This window comes from Trichechus manatus, unplaced genomic scaffold, assembly GCF_000243295.1.
Source record: "Trichechus manatus latirostris isolate Lorelei unplaced genomic scaffold, TriManLat1.0 scaffold00119, whole genome shotgun sequence".
Lineage (NCBI taxonomy): Eukaryota > Metazoa > Chordata > Mammalia > Sirenia > Trichechidae > Trichechus > Trichechus manatus.
This window is the reverse complement of record NW_004444055.1, coordinates 1,393,645-1,414,653: the sequence shown is the minus strand read 5'-3', so window position 1 is coordinate 1,414,653 and position 21,009 is coordinate 1,393,645. Positions and strand designations below refer to the sequence as shown.

At 42.1% G+C, this 21,009-nt stretch overlaps 1 long non-coding RNA gene across 1 annotated transcript in view; it reads right to left on the bottom strand.

Moving 5' to 3' along the window:
• LOC111821983 (uncharacterized) overlaps positions 1 to 21,009 on the bottom strand; it is a 60,497-nt gene that overhangs the window by 9,850 nt on the left and 29,638 nt on the right. The window contains exon 2 of the long non-coding RNA XR_002825280.1: positions 20,888 to 20,969. This is a non-coding gene — a long non-coding RNA (uncharacterized LOC111821983). The remainder of the gene's footprint in view (positions 1 to 20,887; positions 20,970 to 21,009) is intronic.

Sequence of the window (21,009 nt, the reverse complement as noted above, 5' to 3'; positions counted from 1 at the left end):
TTTAAATGTGGGGAAAGACCATTAAAGCATTAAAAAACATTTTATGCTTTCCCATTGTTCCTTGTATGTGGTTGAGACAAACAAAATTCAGACGAGTGAAGCAATTCATTACAGGTATAGAAATAAGTAGGGGCAGTGGTGGTTCAGTGGTAGAATTCTCTCTTTTCATGCAGGAGACCCAGGTTCGATTCCTGGCCAAAGTACCAGTAGGTCCATGGAGACTTGCATGTTGCTCTAATGCTGAACAGGTTTCAGCAGGGCTTCCAGACTAAGATTAAGAAGGACTGGTGATCTACTTCTGAAAATCAGCTGGTGAAAACCCTGTGGATCACAACAGTCTAATCCCCAACTAATCATGGGGATGGCACAGGACTCGTTGTGAATGGGATCACCATGAGTTGGGGGCCGACTCCATGGCAGCTAACAACTGCTGGGTCACTGGAAACAAAGATTCCCATGTATTATCTGGCAGTTCGAAAAGCCCTGCGTTCCATCACCAAAATCCCCCATCTGGCTCCACTGCTCCAGGATCTTCCTTTCTTCCTTTCAGGGCAGGTTAGAGCCTGGAGTTTCCATTAAGGAGGGCTCAGGTGGAAAGCTGCCTCCACCATCATTTTAAAGCTATAACCTTGAAACGACAGCTTTGCAGCAGCCGAACCTGTAAAACTCGTTTGGCACTTTTTTCCTCTCTTTTTTTGTTATGAGTTTGCCTTGTTGTTGTTCCTTCTCTCCTCCCTCCCCCATCTCCTAACCCCAGGCAGTGGGAGAAAGAAGGCAACTCTAGCAGCCTTGGGATTTGGAGACTCTTTACCCAGGGGCCAAATAGGTGGTCTGAAAAAATGCACAGATCCTCATGCCTCAACTTTAATCCGAAGGACTTCACTAGTCTCTAAAAGGCTCATAAGACATTGTTTGCACCCACCAAGTATTTTTACCTCTAAATAAAGGGGGCAGTGGTAGTTCAGTGGTAGAATTCTCACCCCCCATGGAGGAGACCCATGTTTGATTCCTGGCCAATGCACCTCAAGTGCAGCCACCACCTGTCTGTGAGTGGAGGCTTGTGTGTTGCTGTGATTCTGAACAGGTTTCAGCAGAGCTTCCAGACTAAGACAGACTAGGAGGAAAGGCCTGGCAATTTACTTCTGAAAATCAGCCAGTGCAAACGCTATGGCTTACAACAGTTCCATCCCCAACTAATCATGGAGATGGCACAGGACCGGGTGGCGTTTTGTTCTGTCGTGCGTGGGGCTCCAGTGAGTGGAGGCCGACTCGACAGCAGCTAAGAAGAGCAAATAAAGTCAGGTAAGTCAAAGGAGGCCAGTGAATCACCCAGCATTTACAACTTTTGAGGCAGCAACCACAATAATAAAAAGAGGGCTTTTAAGATCTTAATTTAAAAAATAATTACTTTCTGTTTCTATAGATTGGTTGAAACTTCTATTCCATAATTTCCTAGTGACATTTTTTATTATCCAATGAAATCTTGCTAGAAATATTGGTGAAGAGTTCTTTGAATGTAAAATTTAAATCGTCTAGTCGAAAGATGATCATTTGATCAGGACTTGTGGAGTTTCTGGGTAAGAAATTTGGATGGCTCCCCCATTAGGCCCTTAGTATGTGCCTGCTTTGACTCGAAGGCCTGCATATCTTCCTGGGTCTATTCTGATGGCTGAGGAAAGGCTTGCAGCTGAGAGAACAGTGCAACATTCTGCCACCCAGAGTCTTGTTGGTGCTGGTAAATGGAGTGGCCAGGAGGTGATCAATGAGTCTGCTGAAGCTTCTATACCAGTATTTCCCTGAATGGTAGAACACATAGAATTGGCTAGCCCTTTCTTATACAACAATGGAAAGAATTACATTGTCTGTTCATCAAATCCAGAATACAAAATGCTTTCAAGCTCTCCAACTATCCTCTTTCCTTTTCCACTAATGTCACTTCTCATTAATCCCCTATACAGATGTTCCATGAGTAAAGACTGGACACTATAACATACCCTCTGGGAAGAACGCAAAATAAGTAAAAACATGGTCCCTAGAAAAGCTTATAATTCAATTGTAGGAAAAGAATGCAAATTCAGAGAACTTCTCATCAGCAAGTGAAAAATTACTAATATATCCAAACATAACATAGCATTCAGGGCCCACCATATATGTTCCTGGCCTACATCACCTAATGCACATACCATTTGTGCCACCCTTCCCCACCTTTACTTGCTTAACTCAGCCCAGAAAACTCAACTCTGGCATCAGCTTTTCCAGGAAGTCTTCTGACACCTCCCAGAAGGATTGTCTTTGTGCTTCCGAATGCATATCTCAATCATTGCCCTTATCACATTTTATTACAATGTTTTTTTTTTGCACGTGAACTGTGAACTCCATGAGGGCAGTGACCGGGATTTACTTACTTATCGGTGAATGACCAGTACCAAGCCCAATGCCTGGCCCAAGTAAATACCCAGTAATAGCTAGTGAGCAAATCAATGAACAAATAACTGCTGAGGGTTTGCAATGACAAGGAATGACTGGGTAATCGGGGCAAGTTTCTTAAATGAGTTGAGTGTTGAGTAAAGTTTGAAGGAAGAGGAAGTAATTGGACTGTTGGGAATTAAATCAAGCATACCATTTATGGGAAATGTCAGCAGCTGCATTGCGCTGGCTCTCATGGAACATCCGTACAGGGGATTAATGAAAAATGGGGTTAATAAAGAGGAAAGAGGATAGTTGGAGGACATGAAAGCATTTTGTATTCTGGATTTGATGGACAGGCCATGTAATTCTTCCCATTGAGGTATAAGAGAGTGCTAGCCAATTCCAGCAGCACCCTGATCAAATTCTCACTGGAGAATCTGTTGGGCTTATTTAAATCCCCCTGTGCTTTCAGTTTAATGCAGCATTTCCTTCATTTCCTGTCTGAAATCCTTACCCGTCTTTCAGTGGTGGCTGTGGGTTATTTCCACACCCTATGGTAAACCTACCCCCACAGAGGTACAAGCCAATTCAAGTTTTTCCTTAAGGTGGTGGCTTCCTTATCTTCAAGTGACTATAATCTCACATTTTAAAAAATGATTTAAGCATCATTTCTCATGTAATGAAAAGCACTTACTGGAGTCCTGCATTCACAGCAGCTCCATCAAGAAGAGGAAATGAGTAGAGCTGTTAACCAGAACACGCTGTACCTTTTGAAACATTAACCATTGTTAAGGTCTGTGGACCTGGCTGCTAGAGGCAGTGGTGGGAATCGGGAATTACATGTTGAAAAAAACCAAAAACCTACCTATGGAAATTTTTAGAGCTCACATCTACTTTGGTCTCCAATTTTATGTGTTTTTTTTTTTTTTTGGTTTTGTTTTGTTTTTTGAGAAATAGATGTATAATTAAATTTACCTGACTCTTATCTGAAAATAGCTCTATTTGAGCCACGTCACGTTCAGAAGGGCAAAGTCATTCCTTTTGACAGTACTTAAGCCAGGATGACATCATGCCATTAGAACATCGCTATGGAAGGAATATCTGTTCTATGAGGAACTCTGTGTTAGGAATTAGATGGAACTTGATAACTTTTGCTATTTGCTGGCACAGCCTGGGCATATATGGTCTATCATTGCTTTTTATAATTTATGGAGCACTTTTTGCTGCTCTTTTGATTTTATATATTTTTCTGTAGATGTGAATCATGGAAACTAGCATTCAGATTATTCTATCAGAAATGCAATAGCTGAAATGATCATCATTTTGTTATTGAATACTTACTATATGCCAAGTACTGTGCAAATGATCTTGGCACACTACTTTTATTATAGCATTTCCCAAGGTGAGTTACCATAAGTCATATAAGCATTTGTCTCCCAAGCTCCTGAGTACAGGACCTAAATCTTAGTCATTTTGGTATTCCAGTGCCACGCACATATTAGATACTCAATATATGTCTGTTATATGAATAGAAACAACTTGAGATAACAATATCATACCACGGACAGGATTTTTAAATTTTGGTAGTATTACTTTGACACAGTGGTATTTCTAATAGCAAAATCCGGAAACAAACTAAATTCCAATTATAGAGGAAGAAATAAATATAAGCAATGGTATAACCACTCTGTAATATTAGAAATGAAGTTTTTTTTTTTTAAAGAGAAATCTTATAAAACTGAAAATACTTGTGACAATGTCAAGTGAAAATATTATGACACCAAATTGATGTACAGTTTGGCTGCACCATATTAAAGGGAGACTAGTCAGCCCTGGAAACCCTGGTGGCGCAGTGGTTAAGAGCTACGGCTGCTAACCATAAGGTTGACAGTTCGAATTCACCAGCCACTCCTTGGAAACCCTGTGGGGCAGTTCTACTTTGTCCTATAGGGTTGCTATGAGTTGGAATTAACTTGATGGCAATGGCTAATAATCACAGGAAAGGAAAAAATATACTAACATTCTGATAGTAGTTAAGATGTTATGATTATGGATGCTTTTTACTTCTTTCCCTTTTTTTTACGTTTTCTATTATACCTTAGCCCTGGTGGCACAGTGGTTAAAAGCTCAGCTGCTAACCAAGAGGTCGGCAGTTAGAATCCACCAGCTGCTCCTTGGAAACCCTATGGGGCAGTTCTACTGTCCTATAGGGTCGCTTTGAGTTGGAATTGGCTCGATGGCCAACGGGTTGGGTTTTTTGCGGGGGTTATTACTCCAATCTGTGCCTCCATCTTCACGTGGCCTTTCCCCCTATGTGTCCCCTGTTATACCTTTATACTGAAAATGTAAACATAATTTTAAAAGAAAAAGAAACTAGCAATGTTAATAGAATTCTCCTTGGGTAATGAAATAATGGATTGAATTTATTTATTTAGCTGGTCTGCACTTTCAAAATTTTCCACTATAAACACCTATAACTATTTAATAAAAAAGTTTTCTAAACTAATACAGCAGAAGACATTTGCCACTAAAACCATTAAAATCCACATCTTTTTTTTTTTAAATGGTTCAGAAGACTCCTCAGGATCTTTGGGTAAAATTAGAAACATCTCTATGGAATTCCCCAAAATCATATTTGGTCTAAATGATGGATTCTTTGACAGGTGTCAGTGCCATGTTATAATGCTGTGAAATGATAATAACAGTAAGGAAAGTTTGCTCATTTAACTTTAATGCTGGCTTGGGTTACAAAGAAGCAGATAACCAAACCAAAACCAAACCCATTGCTGTCCAGCTGATTTTGACTCATGGCAATTCCATGTGTTACAGACGAGAACTGTTCCATAGGGTTTTCTTGGCTGTAATCTTTACGGAAGGAGCCCTGGTAGTGCAATGGTTATGCACTTGGCTGCCTACCAAAAGGCTGGTGATTCCAAGCCACCCAGTGGCTCCGTGGGAGAAAGACCTGGCGATCTGCTCCCATAAAGATTACAGCCTAGAAAACCCTATGAAGCAGTTCTACTCTGTCACATGGAGTCGCTATGAATCAAATTGACTCAGTGGCACCCAACAACAACAATCTTTATGGAAGCAAATTTCCAGGCATTTTCTTCTGTGGCGGCTCCTGGGTGGGTTCAAATAACCAACCTTTAGGTTAGTAGTCGGGTGCAAACCATTTGTGCCACGCAGGGACCTCAGAGAAGCAGAAGCTTCACTGTAACAATTAGATGTAGATTATACAGTCCAACTAGCCTCACTGTTAGAACAGGTCTTGATACATTTAGTATAACAGAAACACACTGAAGGTAGTCGCCATTTAGAAATATAAATGGCCTGTATGTTGGGAAATCTGTCCCTTCTGCATCTCCTATCAGGCTTTCAGATCCGAACTTTCCCCAGCCTTTCCATCTCCAAACTAGACGTCTCTATGTTGAGGGTTCTCTTCCTGTTTACCCTGCCTGGCTGCTTGCATTTTTTTTTTTTTTTCCTTGCCCTCCTTCCTACCAGTCTTAACCTTCTTAGGTGCCTTGCTTCTTGCTTATTTGTTCCCACAATTCTACTGGGATAGACTGGCATCTTTCACAGCAAGACAGCCTGTTATCTTGTTTTAAACAATCTTCTTTTTGTGTCTACTTTGCAAAGCTCCTGGGTTCAATTAAGATTAATTGTCCAGCAAAGGAGCTGCCCAGACAACTTCTGGTGGGATAAAATTGGACCTCTCCACTGAATAACAACAATATAATAATAAATAAATGTATGCCCTAAAAGAGCATTAAGTACTTGGTTCTGTACCAATTAGAAGAGATTATCTATAAACCTTGGGATTAAAAATCAGTGATTTAGAAGACTTCCTGATCCTATTAGAAATGCTAATCTCTTGAGAATGGAGAGAAACATTTGTGAAAGTGGTTGAGTTGTGCAGGCTGTGCCTGTCCCCACTGTCCGGAGGACTTGTATAATTCTCTGTAAAAAGGGAAGGACAGGAAAGGGAAGGGGAAAGGAACATTTGTTGAGCACCTACTATATTCCAGATATTGGCCAAGGGGCTCTCACAAACTCACTGTAGTTAATCCTCGAAGCAATCCTGCAAAGCAGGATTATGATCTGCCTTGTTTCAAATAAAAAATCTGAAACTCAGTGAGATTAAGTAGCCTGACCTGGGTCAAACAGCCATGAGATAGCAAACTTGGAAGTGGGGACTTGAACTCAGGATTTTATGAGTCCGAAGTCTGTTGTCTTCTAACTACATCAGTTGCAGGGCTTGGTTAGATAGCTGGCAGCAATGTCTCAGGTTATTAAAGGCCAAAAAGCAAGGTACAGGTCATCTCTCTGAGGCTAGTCCCAGCCTCCTATTCTCATGGGCTCCAGGACTCCCTCCTACACTGACGGTACCTCATATACCTGAGACGAGAAGTCACGTTATTATTGCTAATTAACTCCAGAAAAGCATGATTTATGGCCACTGCCCTAATACTGACTGGCTGCCCCTGTGTCATTTGAGTAGGGGCTGGCCCAAGGAGTAGAAGGGGCTTGAGGATCAAAGGAATCATTCTCTATCCCTAATCGCCTCTTTATTGGAAACTCCACCATTATAAAGTCATTCCTTAGGACTTGATTCCCCGACCCCCCAAAGTATCCTATTGAAATGCACGTTACTGTTGTTGTTATTGCTGTTACTTGCCATTAGTCAGCTCCAACTCACAGTGACCTTATATATAAGAGAGCGGAACGTTGCCTGGTCCTTCGCCATCTTCATGATCACTGGTATGTTTCAGTTCACTATTTTGGTTATTTGAAATGAATTGACCTTTAAAAAGATAACATCTGAAATTCCTTTATTACCCAACATCTTGGCAGGAGGTTGTTGGGCGAGGCCCATAGGCCAGGTGCTGGAGTGGAGAGCCAATTCGATGAGTTCTAGAATAGAAATTTCTTCTGTATCACGTTGTACCTCACCTTGAGTTCAGCTCTATCTTTAGGTTTCAATTTTCCTCTTGGTAAAAATATCAATAATAATGAGATTATTGAAAGCAAGACTTTAAATCACCCGTAAATTGAAACCTGAAGTGGATTCAAATTATTGGTTTAGCAAATCTATGGGCCAAATTAACTTTTAACATTTTTTAATAAACAATTTTAGAATAGTTTCAGATTTACAGAAAAGTCACAAAGATGGTACAGAGAGTTCCCATACACTCCACACTCAGTTTCCCCTTGTGCTAACATCTTACATTAGTATGGTACATTTGTCACAAAGAATGAACCAGAATTGATACATTATTATTGACTTAAGTCCATACTTTATTCAGATAGCCTTAGTTTTTACCTATTGCCCCTTTTCTGCTCCAGAATCTCATTTAGGGTACCACATTACATTTAGTTGTCATGTCTCAGGCTCCTCTAGACTATGACAGTTTCACAGACTTTCCTTCCTTTTGATGACTCTGACAGTTTTGAGGAATACTCATGAGTCAGAATCTACTTGATGGCAGCTGGTTAAGGTTCTCAGTTGGCGTAAACAGCTAAGAGCTGGGCTACTAACCAAAAGGTTGATGGTTCGAACCCACTCTGAGGTGCCTGGCAATCTGCTTCTGAAAGATCACAGCCATGAAAACTCTATGGAGCACAGTTCTTCTCTGAAACACGGGGTCACCATGAGTCAGAATCGCTTTGATGGCAACTGGTATTTTATAGAGTGTTTTTCAATTTAGGTTTGTCTGATGTTTTTCTCATGGTTAGACAGGGGTTACGGGTTTTAGGGAAGGCCACAAAGATAAATTAGCACTTTCATCACATCATTTCACAGGTACATGCTATCAACATGACATATCACTGTTGATTTAACATCTATTTTTAAAGAAAATAAATCCTGTAGTAAGCTAGCCTGAATCAGAACTGGACCTGTATGTTTTCTAAAATGATTAAACTGGCACAAAATCAGATTGCCAAGTTATCTTGAAACAGGTGCTTGCAGAGCAGTGGTCTTAAAATTTATTACACATATGAATCACCTGGGAATCTTGTTAAACTGTGGATTCTAATTCCATATATCTTGGGTGGAAATGTAAATTCTTAGCAGGGGTTCGAACTGGAACGAACCTGTTCAAGGCCCTGGTTGGAAGATTTATGCAAGCTCTTTTGCAGAAAACGTTTGACATTCCTTAGAGAAAACAGTTGTCTTAAATATAGAATGCAGTTAGGATGCCATGTAAGAGAAATTTTACTGAATTGAGAGCGAGCACTCAATCATTGAACAGTACCAGCTGCAGATAGAATCCGGCCTGGTTAACCTACAGGCCTGAAATCCCTGGAAGACAATATAGGCAATGAACCAGACTTTCACATTTCCTGCCTTTCCTGTATTCATAATACTCACTTCCAAATTGCTGGGCTGCTCCTAAGAGCTTGTACCATTCATTACCCTGCAGGGAAAGTGCTCTTCCTGAAGCTGCCAGAATCACTTTTCATTTGTGTTACATAAGAACATCATCTTCATTCCCATGATTTAACCCTGATTAAATTTAGCTGTCAGCCTTTAAAGTTCTCTGAAGCATTCAGAGTCAGAATGGGAAGAAGCATGCCAGCAGGCTGTCTGCAATCCCTTCCCTCCTACCTTTATGCAAGCTCCTTTCCAAGCAGCTGTGCGTGGTGAGACGTCATTCAGACAGCCATTCTTTGCCAGGCTTGGAGGCAGGTGCTTGGTTTGAATGGGTCCTCCCACCTGTGTAGCCCTGCGAGGGTAGGCGGCGGGAGCTCCCTGCACTGCCTGCCACTTGTGCATCATTCTAGCTCAAATTGCTGCCTTCAGTTTTCTGTGTCTTAGGTAAATGCAGCCTGTGGTTTTTAATTTTTTTTGGCTCCTGGAATTTTTCTTTTCTTGCCAAACTATCTTGTATTTTTCCTCTTCCTGTTTTGGTTTGCCTGTCCCTAGCCCTGGTGCTTTCACTGAACACCCAGGGTTAAATGCTGGGCCTGACAGGGCTGTTTCCCCTCATGAATGCCTTTTCTGTGTGTTCTCCACCACCTTCTTACCGTTAGGGTGAGCGCAAGAGGAGGGGACAGGAATGGGGATGCAGTGGCTCAGCCTGCCTCCCTGGAGAGGGCTGAAGCAGGCCCGTCCAGGGGCAGTACACACAGTTTCACAGGCCTCCTCCCACACACTCTGTATTTGTTCTTTTCACAACCCCAAGGGTCTCATTGCTGCAAACTGCATGTTAGGGTTTTCTTCTCATGCCTTCTGCGTGCTCACCATCTAGAAAACTAAGCAGAACTGCAGAATGACCTAAAAGAGCCCTGGAAATCCTTAAAGTGGGTTATAGCAACTACTTTAACACTGCCTTCCACTTCATCAGTGTCTTTGAAGAATGTATAAGATGATGTTTTGTAATCTGGTCCAGATGCTTTAGGCTTGATTGATTTATTGGAGCCAATCTTAGATGCTACACAATCCCCAAAGACTTTGCTCTTCCCTTGTCCTAGTCAGTATGCCCAGCTGGATAAATAATATTAGTCCAAGCACAGCTTCCTGGACAAAGGGTAAAAATTGATAGTGTCTTACGTTCCCTAGAAGCACAAGTGCTTCAGATCAATGGGGCTAATCTTGTGGAAACAATTAACGTCAAAGCTTTTAATACAGACAAAGAGCTTTTGTGTTTGCAGGTTCCGATTTGGGAGGTAAAATGAATTTTCGGGGAGCTAAAATATCTGTTTTGTTTAGAGTTAATGGATTGTTAAAATTCATGTGGTTTACTGAGCTCTTAAAAAAAAAAAAAAACACCAAAAGTAATAAAACCTGCACTATCATCATCAGCTTATTACAGCAGTTAACTTCCTGCTTATGAGTTTTTCAAAGATGACTCCCTTGAAACTTGAGATAAATATACTCTTATAAAATAGATAATCAGTCTCCAGGTTTGCTCTTATCAGAACAGTTCCACTTGGAAGTGGAGACTCTTATTGGAAAATAAAACCAACACCAAACCTGTTGCCGTCGAGTCAATTCCAACTCATAGCGACCCTATAGGACACAGTAGAACTGCCCCCACAGCATTTCCAAGGAGTGGCTGGTGGATCTGAACTGCTGACCTTTTGGTCAGCAGCCAAGCTCTTAACCACTGCGCCACCAGGGCACCTACTTGAATATGGCTAGTTCTAAATAGTTTAGAAATGTTTCTTATGATTGAACACATGGCTTCATAATTGGGTTCTGGAGTACAAGTTTGTCAAGATTCCACTTCACATGGCATGCAAATTCTCTCTCAAACTCTCAAAAGATGTGACTGTGTAATGTTCAGTTGCTAACCAAAATGTTGGCAGTTCAAACCCACCCAGCGGCTCACAGGGCTTCCAAGGAGTGACTGGTGGATTTGAACTGCTAATGTTTTGGTTAGCAGCTGGGCTCTTAACCACTGTGCCACCAGGGTTCCATGGGGTCACCTGGAACCAAAAGTTGACTCCATGGCACCTAACAACAAATTTACAAGCAAATACCAAAAGACTCATTCTAGCTTCTCTCCAGTTGGGACAGGCAACATGGAATCAATTCTCATTCTGTTGGTGAAGACATATTTTCATCCTATTCTCACTAAATTGATCAGCTTTTATAGATTAAGCTGACCCCTTAATCTGCCAGGTCCTCTGCTCCCTCGTGTCTGAAATAGGGAGCTGGACTAAGGGCTAGCCCTAATAATCTGTGCCCCTAATTAGAACAGTGATTATGAAAGTGGGTTCTGCAGATAACTGTGGTGTCCATGTCAGCCCTATCACTAACCACCTATGTATTGTTGGGCAAAACAGCCTCAGTTTCCTTGTCTGTATAATGCCAACAAAAATAGCACCTGCTTAAAAGATTGGGGTAAAGATTAAATGAGATAATTACCTGAAATGCCTTAGCATGAGGCCTGACTTATAGTTGTCACTGTGTGCTGTCGAGTAGAACTGCCCCATAGGGTTTCCAAGGCTGTAATCTTTATGAAAGCAGACTGCCACATCTTTCTCCTGAGAAGTGGCTGGTGGGTTTGAACCACCGACGTTTCAGTTACCAGCCAAGTGCTTCACCACTGCACTGCAAGGGCTCCATGCTGGATTTGTTGTTGTTGGGTGCCATCGAGTTGGTTCCAACTCATAACGACCACATGTACAACAGAATGAAACATTGCCTGGTCCTGTGCCATCCTCAAAATGGTTCTTATGCTTGAGCCCACTGGATTTAGGATTACTCTAATCGAGTATAACCTCATCCTAACATGAATACACTTGTAAAGACCTCATTTCCAAATAAGGTCACACTGACAGGTTCCAGGTGGACCTGACTTTTGGTGGGACACTATTTCAACCCAGTACATCCTATGAGCAATGAGGTACATGGGAGGGGAGAGCTGAGGTCCATTGTGTTGACCATGAGAGAAGAAGGCTGGGTTCTAGTCACGCCTAAACTAGTTGAATGTACTCAGGTAAGTCATTTGATCTCTTTTAGCCTCAGTTTTCTCATATATAAAATCAGGATAATACCTGCTGAGTTTTTTTAAAGGACCAAATGAGATCACTCATGTACATAAAGGTGCTCTGAAATTCATACGACATTCCACAAATGCAAGGTACTCACTCATTCAAAAGTCCCAAATGAGAAAAACAAAAAAGACACTAAAATAAATCCATGGAAGTCAAAGATTCTGTGAGAGATTACCCTTTTTAGAACTTATCTGAAACCAAACATTGCCTTCTTTGATCTTCCTTGTCTGGAGCATTTGCGTAACAAATTGCTACCCCTCAGGAACACCAATTTCTACCTAGAAGATAAGACTATCAGAACCCCCAGCCCACTTGTTAGACCCCAGGGTCACCTGTGGGCCATGTGGATCTGAAAATCATCTTATTTGTTTCTGTCTCCCCACCTCCACCCCCACTGGAATAGAAGCTTCTTGAAGGCAAAGATCTTGCCTGACTAGTTCACCAGTGCCAGGTATGGGGTGGGGCAGGTAATTTTGCCTGACACTTAATATCAAAACCAAACCCACTGCCATCAAGTCAATTCCGACTCATAGTAACCCTACAGGACAGAGTAGAACTGCAGCACAGTGTTTCCAAGGGGTGCCTGGTGGATTTGAACTGCTGACCTTTTGGTTAGCAGCTGTAGCCCTTAACCACTATGCTACCAGGTTTTCCGACACTTAATAGGTACTCAAAGTATGTTTGTTGAATGAAAGAATACACAGAAGTTGCTTCCCCAAAGAATGCTGGAGTGGTACCTGCAGCAAGAACAAACCAAAAAGAGAGCAAGAGCGAGAAGAAAAAAAAAAATGTCAGCAAGTTGAGGAGAGCTCTGGTAAATGTTTCAGAAATATCCCCTCTTACGCATCCTTTTTCCCTTCTCCTTCTTGCTCCCTAAACTCCATGGGGAGAGGGCTGGCTATTGCTGCTTTCAGAAGCATTTCAAGCCAAAGCTGAAAATAACTTCAAAGCTGGTGACATCTTGGGGATGCAGAATGCCATGACCAGGAGATGCTGCTTATAGTGAAGTAAAACACAGTCTGATTCTTTTTTGGTTGCTGTAGTGCAGAAACAGTGGCTCCAGCTGACTGTCAAATTGCTGCCTAAATGAAGGAACGAGGATCTTCTGGGAAATGTAGACTCCTAATGGAGGGTTGTGGTTTGAAAGGGTTCCCACGCAGTGATTTTTTAAATGCCTATTGACCCAAACTGCGTGGCTGCTTCTCTGCCATAATCTGTTATATAATTACTGTGTAACTTTGAGTGCCACTGCCTCTTACAAGACTGATTTAAACATACCCGCCTAGGCCAGCACCACCGACATTTTTCTACAATCTGCGTGGCTCATTAGAATTGCATTGGCAGAATGAAGGAATCTGGTGGTCTCAACCTAACTCAGCCTGGGAAAATTGGTTCTGGGGCGCCTTCTCTTTCCCAGGCTTGTGCAGCCACCATTCCGTGAGGGCTATCATAACACCAACGTCTGGGAGATAAACAGCTTGATCAAAATTGAGCTTGGACCCCAAACTGGCTCCTCCCAACTCCCAAATTTTGACACTTAGCATCGCACATTGGAAGGGTTAGCTCTGCCCCATGCACCTTAAGGAAGGCTAGAGCACCTGACAAGCTATTTTAGTCAGAATTCTGTGATGAGGGTAACAGAGGCTGACTTCAGATATCTTAAGCAAACAAATGAATTTACTGAAAGCATATAGAATAGCTCAGAAGGAGAAGCTGAAGAATCTATAGGATTATAAGAGCAGTTCCAGGAATCCAGGTTTTAGGTCTAATGCACAGTTTAGGGATAATGTCATTGCCACCCTTCTCAGGTTTTGTGTCACTTCTCTTGACACTGAAATTCCAGGTTAAGAGCATGTGATCGGTGTAGCTTCAGTAACGTATCCAGCCTCGCCCTGGTGGGGGAGGGGGGACACTGTGATTGATACTCGTTTCTCCTATAAGGGGAAAAGTCATTTCCCAAAGAAAAACTAAGGCTCTCTCTCCTCAGCCTACTGTGGCTTCCCTTTGAAGGGGGGAAAATATGGCACTGTATTAAAGGGAGAGGCGTGGAGGTGGGTGATACTATTTTTAACTTACCATCTTACAGTTCTACCTCATATCTTCCCTCTCCTCCAAACCAGGAATTAGCATGTCAGGTATTTCCACTCCAGGATAGCATACGCTCATTCCTCCCCAGCAACAATCTGGGATGTGTGAGCAGCTTAGAATTTTGGAGAGGCAGACAAAAGGAGTGATATTGTAGGTGGGAGGGGTGGGTACCATGCCTCTCTTTGGAGTTGCATTGATTTCAGTTCTCCCTCCCAAGGGCAACACACTCTTGACTTAAGAAATGGAAATTATATTTCCCCTGCAGTAACCTGAAATTTCTATTCGTGATTTTTTCAAAATATGAAGGGAAAACAAAGACACAATAATCGCCAGCGGTGTATCTTTAATCCCTTTTTCTAGAACTCATTTCTATAAATTTTTTATTACATCATATAGTATAATTAACTATATGATGCTGTCAAGTCAATTACTCATAGTGATCCTACAGGACAGAGTAGAATTGCCCCCTAGGTTTCCAAGGAGTGGCTGGTGGATTCGAACTGCCAACCTTTTGGTTAGCAGATGAGCTCTCAACCACTATGCCCTGGTGGTTCAGGGCGCCAGCTCCAAGGGAAGGCTTTCTTTTTCTGTTGGCTCTGAAGGAAGGTCCTTGTCATCAATCTTCCCCTTGTCTAGGAGCTTCTCAGCACAGGGACCCCAGGTCTAAAGGACACTCTCTGCTGCTGGCACTACTTTCTTGGTAGTATGAGGTCCCCGTGTCTTTCTGCTCTTAACCACTATGCTCTGGTGGCGCAGTGGTTAAGAGATCAGCTGCTAACCAAAAGGCTGGCAGTTTGAATCCACTAGCCTTACCTTGCAAACCCTATGGGGCAGTTCTACTATGTCTTATAGGGTCGCTATGAATCAGAATTGACTTGACAGCAATGAGTTTGTTATACTGTAATTAATTTAACATCATCTTTTATTGACGAGACAAACAAAAAAATGAGCGTGCAGTTACTAGAGGGGCAGAGAAAAGTTATTGGGTAGATTCTTCCCCCCATTCCTCCAGGGAGCTTGCTTATTTGGATGGTTCTTGCTTCTCTGCTCCTTGATCTAGTCTGCTCATGGTTTCCATGTAAGTGACCTCTCAGGTGATACAAACTAACATCCCTTAATACACCTAAGGTTTCATCCAAATGGATCCAGTATCCTAGAGTGGAAAAAACAAAACGAAAGAAAACAAACCCACAGGAGAAAAAAATCACTTTCAATCAAATGTTGTTTCTGTGCAGGGTCTAGTTTGGGGAATATTTAATTTTCACTGTTTTAGAAAACATAAGTTTGTTTCTCCCTTAAACCCACTTGTTACATTTTTTAAAAATGAAGTTTGTTTTATAGTTCAGTAGAAAGTTAATAATTGACTTTGATTCATGTTTGAGCAAATAGAATGTTCATTCTGCTTTTTTTCTCTTTTTCTTTTCAGCTCAAATTAGCTACTGTAGCACTCAAACGTCCTTCACAAACCAAAGCAAAATGGAGCTGACGTTCACTGGACAGCTGTCACATGCCAAGCATTATGCCAAGTGTCTCTGCATATATTATTTCACTTAGACTTGCAGCATCTTCAGTGGACACACGTGTAACCTGAGACCCAGGAGGTTAAAAAATGTTATCCAGGGTCACAAAGCTAGTAACTGGTGGGCTCATATTGGAACCCACATCTGTCTGGTTCCAAAGCACATTCTATTATATTAGGTCACTTAAGATAGTAGATATCAGCTCATCAAGAACTACGAAGCACCCCAGAGACAAACGCATGTTAGCAGTTCCTGAAGACCAAAATGGTGGAAGAAGAGATGGATGAATGGAAGAAGAGAGTCTTGCACCTGACAAGTGGTCTCTTGGCTCACTCCCATTCCCTTCAGCAGTACCCAGAATGTGAGTGGACTGAGTGCTGCTGAGTTCAGTGTCAAGGGCTTGTGAGTCAGGGAGAAGGATCACTGAAGGCTGAGGTTGGGGAACTATATAGTAATTCTGGAAGCTTATAAACTAGACAGAGCAAAGGTTTCATTGAAAGAGACATTGATTCATTCTTTCATACAATGAATATTTATTGTTTATGTTCATGAATGTCTATGGCAGGTCAGGCATACAAAGATGAGTAAGACATGGTTCTTCCTTTAAGGTCCTACTGGGGAGAGAGATACATCAACAAGCTATCAGAGTACAATAAAACCTGTTGCTGTTGAGTCGATTCCTACTCATAGTGACACATACAACGGAGTAGAACTGCACCATACGGTTTCCAAGGAGCAGCTGGTGGATTCGAACTGCCGACCTTTTGGTTAGCAGACGAGCTCTTGACCATTATGCCACCAGGGCTCCAATAGGAGAATATGTATTGTCCATTGCACTTATTGTGGGCACATGCTGATTTTTGATCACCCAGTATCCACTCCACCTTGATTTCCTTTTGAAGAATTACCTCTCCCACACTGGATGGTCTGGTAGGGCTTTTAAATCTAGGTGCCCTCAACATCTATTGACCACTGGACAGCCACGTGACCCAATGTGGAATAATGTTCACTCCATGGAATTAGAATATTGAGCAAGGGTAGAAAGATGGGGAAATAGCAAAAGATCATTCTTCCTGGAGCAGGGCCCTGACAACACTGAAATCGCTCCAAGGTCTGTCCCAACTCCACCAGCACCAGTTTCTTTCAATTTCCAAGTCTTCTCACCCATCCTGAGAGCTGACAGAAATCCTTCCAATAAATTCACATTTTGCTTGTTGGTAGAGCCAGTTGTTTGTATGCAAAGAATCCTGACTAGCCAGATCAGTCCTCTCTTATTTGGAACAGATCTTTCACTTGGATTCCTCCACAGTTGTGATCCATAGATAACAAATAATGGAGGTCTTCACTAGACAACAAAAAACAGTTGATTTAATGCTTTCTATTGATTATGTATATACAGGTGATTATTCATATGTACACCAATACTTTAGGTACCCTGAGTCTGAGTTTCTTTAATTTCTCTCCCTTCATCTGTAAAGTGAAGATACGATGTCTTCTACATGTAGTAACCCTGGTTCAAAGAGGACTTTTATTGATAATATTCATGCTTTTCAAGGGGTATGCAGTAGTGTGCTAGAGGCACTGGTAGCCACAGAACAAACATAATTATCTTCCCAAAATGTTGTTTTCATAAAATAAATTTGGGGAAAATTGTTTCTATATTAACACAAGCTCATGGAGTTGAAAACAAAATGTGCATAAGCATTTTAAGACACAACAGGAGACTTCAAAGGAGACTGATACTTGTGGTGGCTGCATTAGGCTACCACCTCAGACACCCCTGACTTAGATACTCATTCATTCTCTTCTGCCACCAATGGTATACTGGCGGATATACAAAGCATTGACCTCACAGTGAAATCTGTGTGTGAGCTACTATGTGATCCTCCTTCTGTACATACTTGCAGTGAAAATCTGAACTTTGATACCACCCTTTATAAAAATTCCCTCCCTCCACTCTACACTACTGTGGTAGACTAATTACTTTTGTGTGTGGCGTTTATAGTCATGGTCTTGTACCTCCCACCCAGGTGACTGTATGACAGGGTTACTGTGGCCTACAAAGGGGACTTGTCAGTTTTGCCTTAAAAGAGAGCCAATTCCAGAGCAACGAGGAGAGCTCACCATCACCAAAGGAGGAGAGACCCATGGAGCAAGAAAGCTGAGTGCTTTTGGGCAGAGACTGAGGGCCAGGGAGAAGTCTACACCTGATCCACGAATATAGGACTTGCCAGCCTCCAAAACTACACCAGACCCACGAATTTGGGACTTGCCAACGTCCAAAACCTTGTGAGCCATTTCCTTCATATGGTCCATGAGTTTTGTGAGACATTGCAAGAAATTAGGGAACCCAAAGACAGAGGGAGAGTACTGAGGCAAGAGGGAGTAGTTGATGTTAGAGATGAGGGAGTGGTACAGCAGCCTGGAAAAGTTAGACATTTGGGACATCTTTAACCTCCACCTCGTAGGAACCAGCTTTGTGCTGATCCTCATGAAAGAAATTATTTGTTTAACTACCAAACTTCTGGGATTTCAAGATTTTTTTTTTTAAGCAAGCCAATTAAGCTTTCTAAACTTTGGTTTCTTCAAAATTTAGGGGCCCTTCTACTTAAAATGCAGAGAATTTATGAGAATTAAAATGCAATGATGTTTATGAGAACACCTCACATAATGGCATGCAGTAGGTATTCAATAAATACTAGTTCCTTCTCTTTCATTTAGTTAAGAGAAAGGAGAGGAGAGGAGAGCGGAGGGGAGGAAGGAAAAAGGAAGGGAGGAAGGGGATGGGAGGGGAGAAAGAAAGAGAGAGAAGCTATGCTCCTTCTCCTTGGGGTGACTAATGCCCAGGAGAGCCAGGTAAAGCCCTTCAAACACTAAGGCTTGTTTCACTACCCATGTAGCAAGTCTCTGAGGTGGTCTCATTTATGGCTGTCCCAAAGGACAGCTTTTGGGCTTCATATGCCTTGGGTTTGGCCACTTCCAAGAACAGCTCCCACAGTCGAGACTCATGTTACACTTTCTGGAGCCCCAAGATTTCTCTATGAGCCAGAATTCCTTCAGTTGTGAGAAACATAAACCCAAGTTATATGAGATTAAGCACAACAAAGGGGATTTATCTCATATACCACTGAGAAGAATATTGGACTGGCCCACAGAATTGAAGGATGGGTGGCAGAAACTGGAATGAGAACCCCACTCTGAAAGGGCTTTCCATCTACTATTTATCATTACTACTTGTCTCTGTGTGGCTTCATTCTCTCCAATCACAGACAGACCTTGACTTAGTAGTCTCAGTTTTCCTTCCTGCCCTTAGAAACAAAACCACTACCCCTCTAGCTCCCAAATAGAGACATCCTGAGGATGCATAGGATTGGCTAGCTTTGTCACATACCCACTCCTGGCCCAATCACATGTCCAGGGGGAATATGGGGCATTGACTGGCCAGGCCTAAATCATAAGCCTATTGTTGTGACTGGGGGAGGGGTAATTTGCTGGAAGAAGGTGACCAAGAAAGCTTATTGGGCAACAAAACAATATTGTAAGTACCACAGTCCTCTACATGTCCTCTCTTGGGGCCCCTGTTGCCTCTTTCACATCCTCAGACTGTTTTTATGACTAGGCAGCCTTCTTCTCTTCTATCAGCTCTAGTAGCAGCCCATAACTGTTGGCCCCACTGAGCTTTCTGATGGTAGCACTGGTGTTACATAGCTCTTTCAAAGTTTAGTCCTTTAAAGAAATTTGTTCAAAGCATTTGCTCATTCATACACTTATTCCTTCATTTATTCATGCAACAAACACTTATTGAGCATATAGTATACAACAGGCACTGTGCTGCTAGGACCTGGGAGGATATGAAAATAAATAGAACACTGTCCTTGACCTCAAAAAGATCATTATTTGGTTAGGAGTCGGGTGGTGGGAAAGAGACAAGACATAGAAAAATAATTACATCAGTATGTTAAGCGTTACAGTAAAAGTAAAAAGAAGGCATCAGGAGAAGGCACCACTGGAAGCCCCTTGAAGAGATCAGGGAAGCCTTCCCAGAAGAGGTGGCTTTTGAACTGAGTCTTGGAAGATGATTATTCATTTACCAGGTGAAGATGAGGAGAAAGGAAACTTTAGGAGAGGCAACAGCATGAGCAAAAATCCTAGACGTGCATTGTACTATCAAGAAAGTACATATAATTGGCAATGGCTATAACGAAGAAGGTCACTATGAGAACACTGATAAAAGAAAGACCCTGGGGAAGGTGGGCAAAGGTCAGATTACATATGGTCTGATGCAGCATGCTAAGGGATTCGAACTTTTCCCTGAAGGGAACAGAACATTAAAGGTGTCAAATAATGGAAAGACATGGAAGATTCTGTTGGTGAAATATGGGTAGTTGGGGGCAAGAATGAAAGCAGCGAGACCAGTTAGGGGGCTACTGTAGTAAGCCAGGTGGGAGACGGTGAGGAACTGAGCTCAGACGGTGACTGGAGAGATGGAGAAGGGAGGACGGATTCCAGAATCAGAAGAAATAGAGCTAGTTGGACTTGCTGACTACTAGATAAGGAAATCATGGAATATAGATGACTAAGAAGATGGGGAGCTTTTCAGTAAAACAAGGTGAGGCAGCTCCCCTCAACTCCTTTCTGTTGCTTTAGAAGGTATGTTCTGGTTTAGGCTTGGTTTGGGCAGCATTTTCTTATTTGCTAAGACTGCCTTCCTCCACTTTCACCCTCCCAGCCCTGGGATGAACACATCATTTCCTCCTATAAAAATCTTTCCATTATCTAGGAAACTTGGCAGGGATACCAAATTTCTCTTTTCATCTTGTCTCATAGGGCCCAGGGGTACATATTCAAGTCGATTCTTAGAAACAGTCCTGGATAGCACGCAGTACTCCAACATCAACAAGCAAACTCTATTGATGACTAGGTGTTACAAGGATATTTGTGATCCCATTTACACTATCACCTACATGGCCATAGCCCACGCAGTTCACACAGCCTCACCACACCTTCTCTAGGGTGTTCTCAGGGCACTCTATCAGCTCTGCTACAGAGGAAAGGTGTTTTGTGGTCATGTGGAAAGAATCCTACCACACTTGGGTGTGTAGAAAGAATTCAACTGGACTTGGTGAACTGTGCTTTGCCCTCCAAAGGGGCAAACATGGCAATAACCTCTATGAGTCAGAGCCCCACTCTGCCTGCCTGTCCTTTGCACTGTGTCTTTTGAATCAATAAATACAGTAATACCCATAACTGAAACCTCTTATCTCTAGGAAAGTTGTACAAACTGCAGAGCAAACATCTACAGACACCAAGGCTCCACCCTCCCTAGAAAGTCCCTAAGACCCAGGATTTAGGGTACTTACTTTTGAGATGAAAAAAGATGAACTGACAATGGCTCTTGTTGGGTCTTTCAATAGTTTCTTTTACTAGAAGATATCTTGAAGTCTGGGTATATTAAGAAAAATTAATATTTTAGCAAACATAG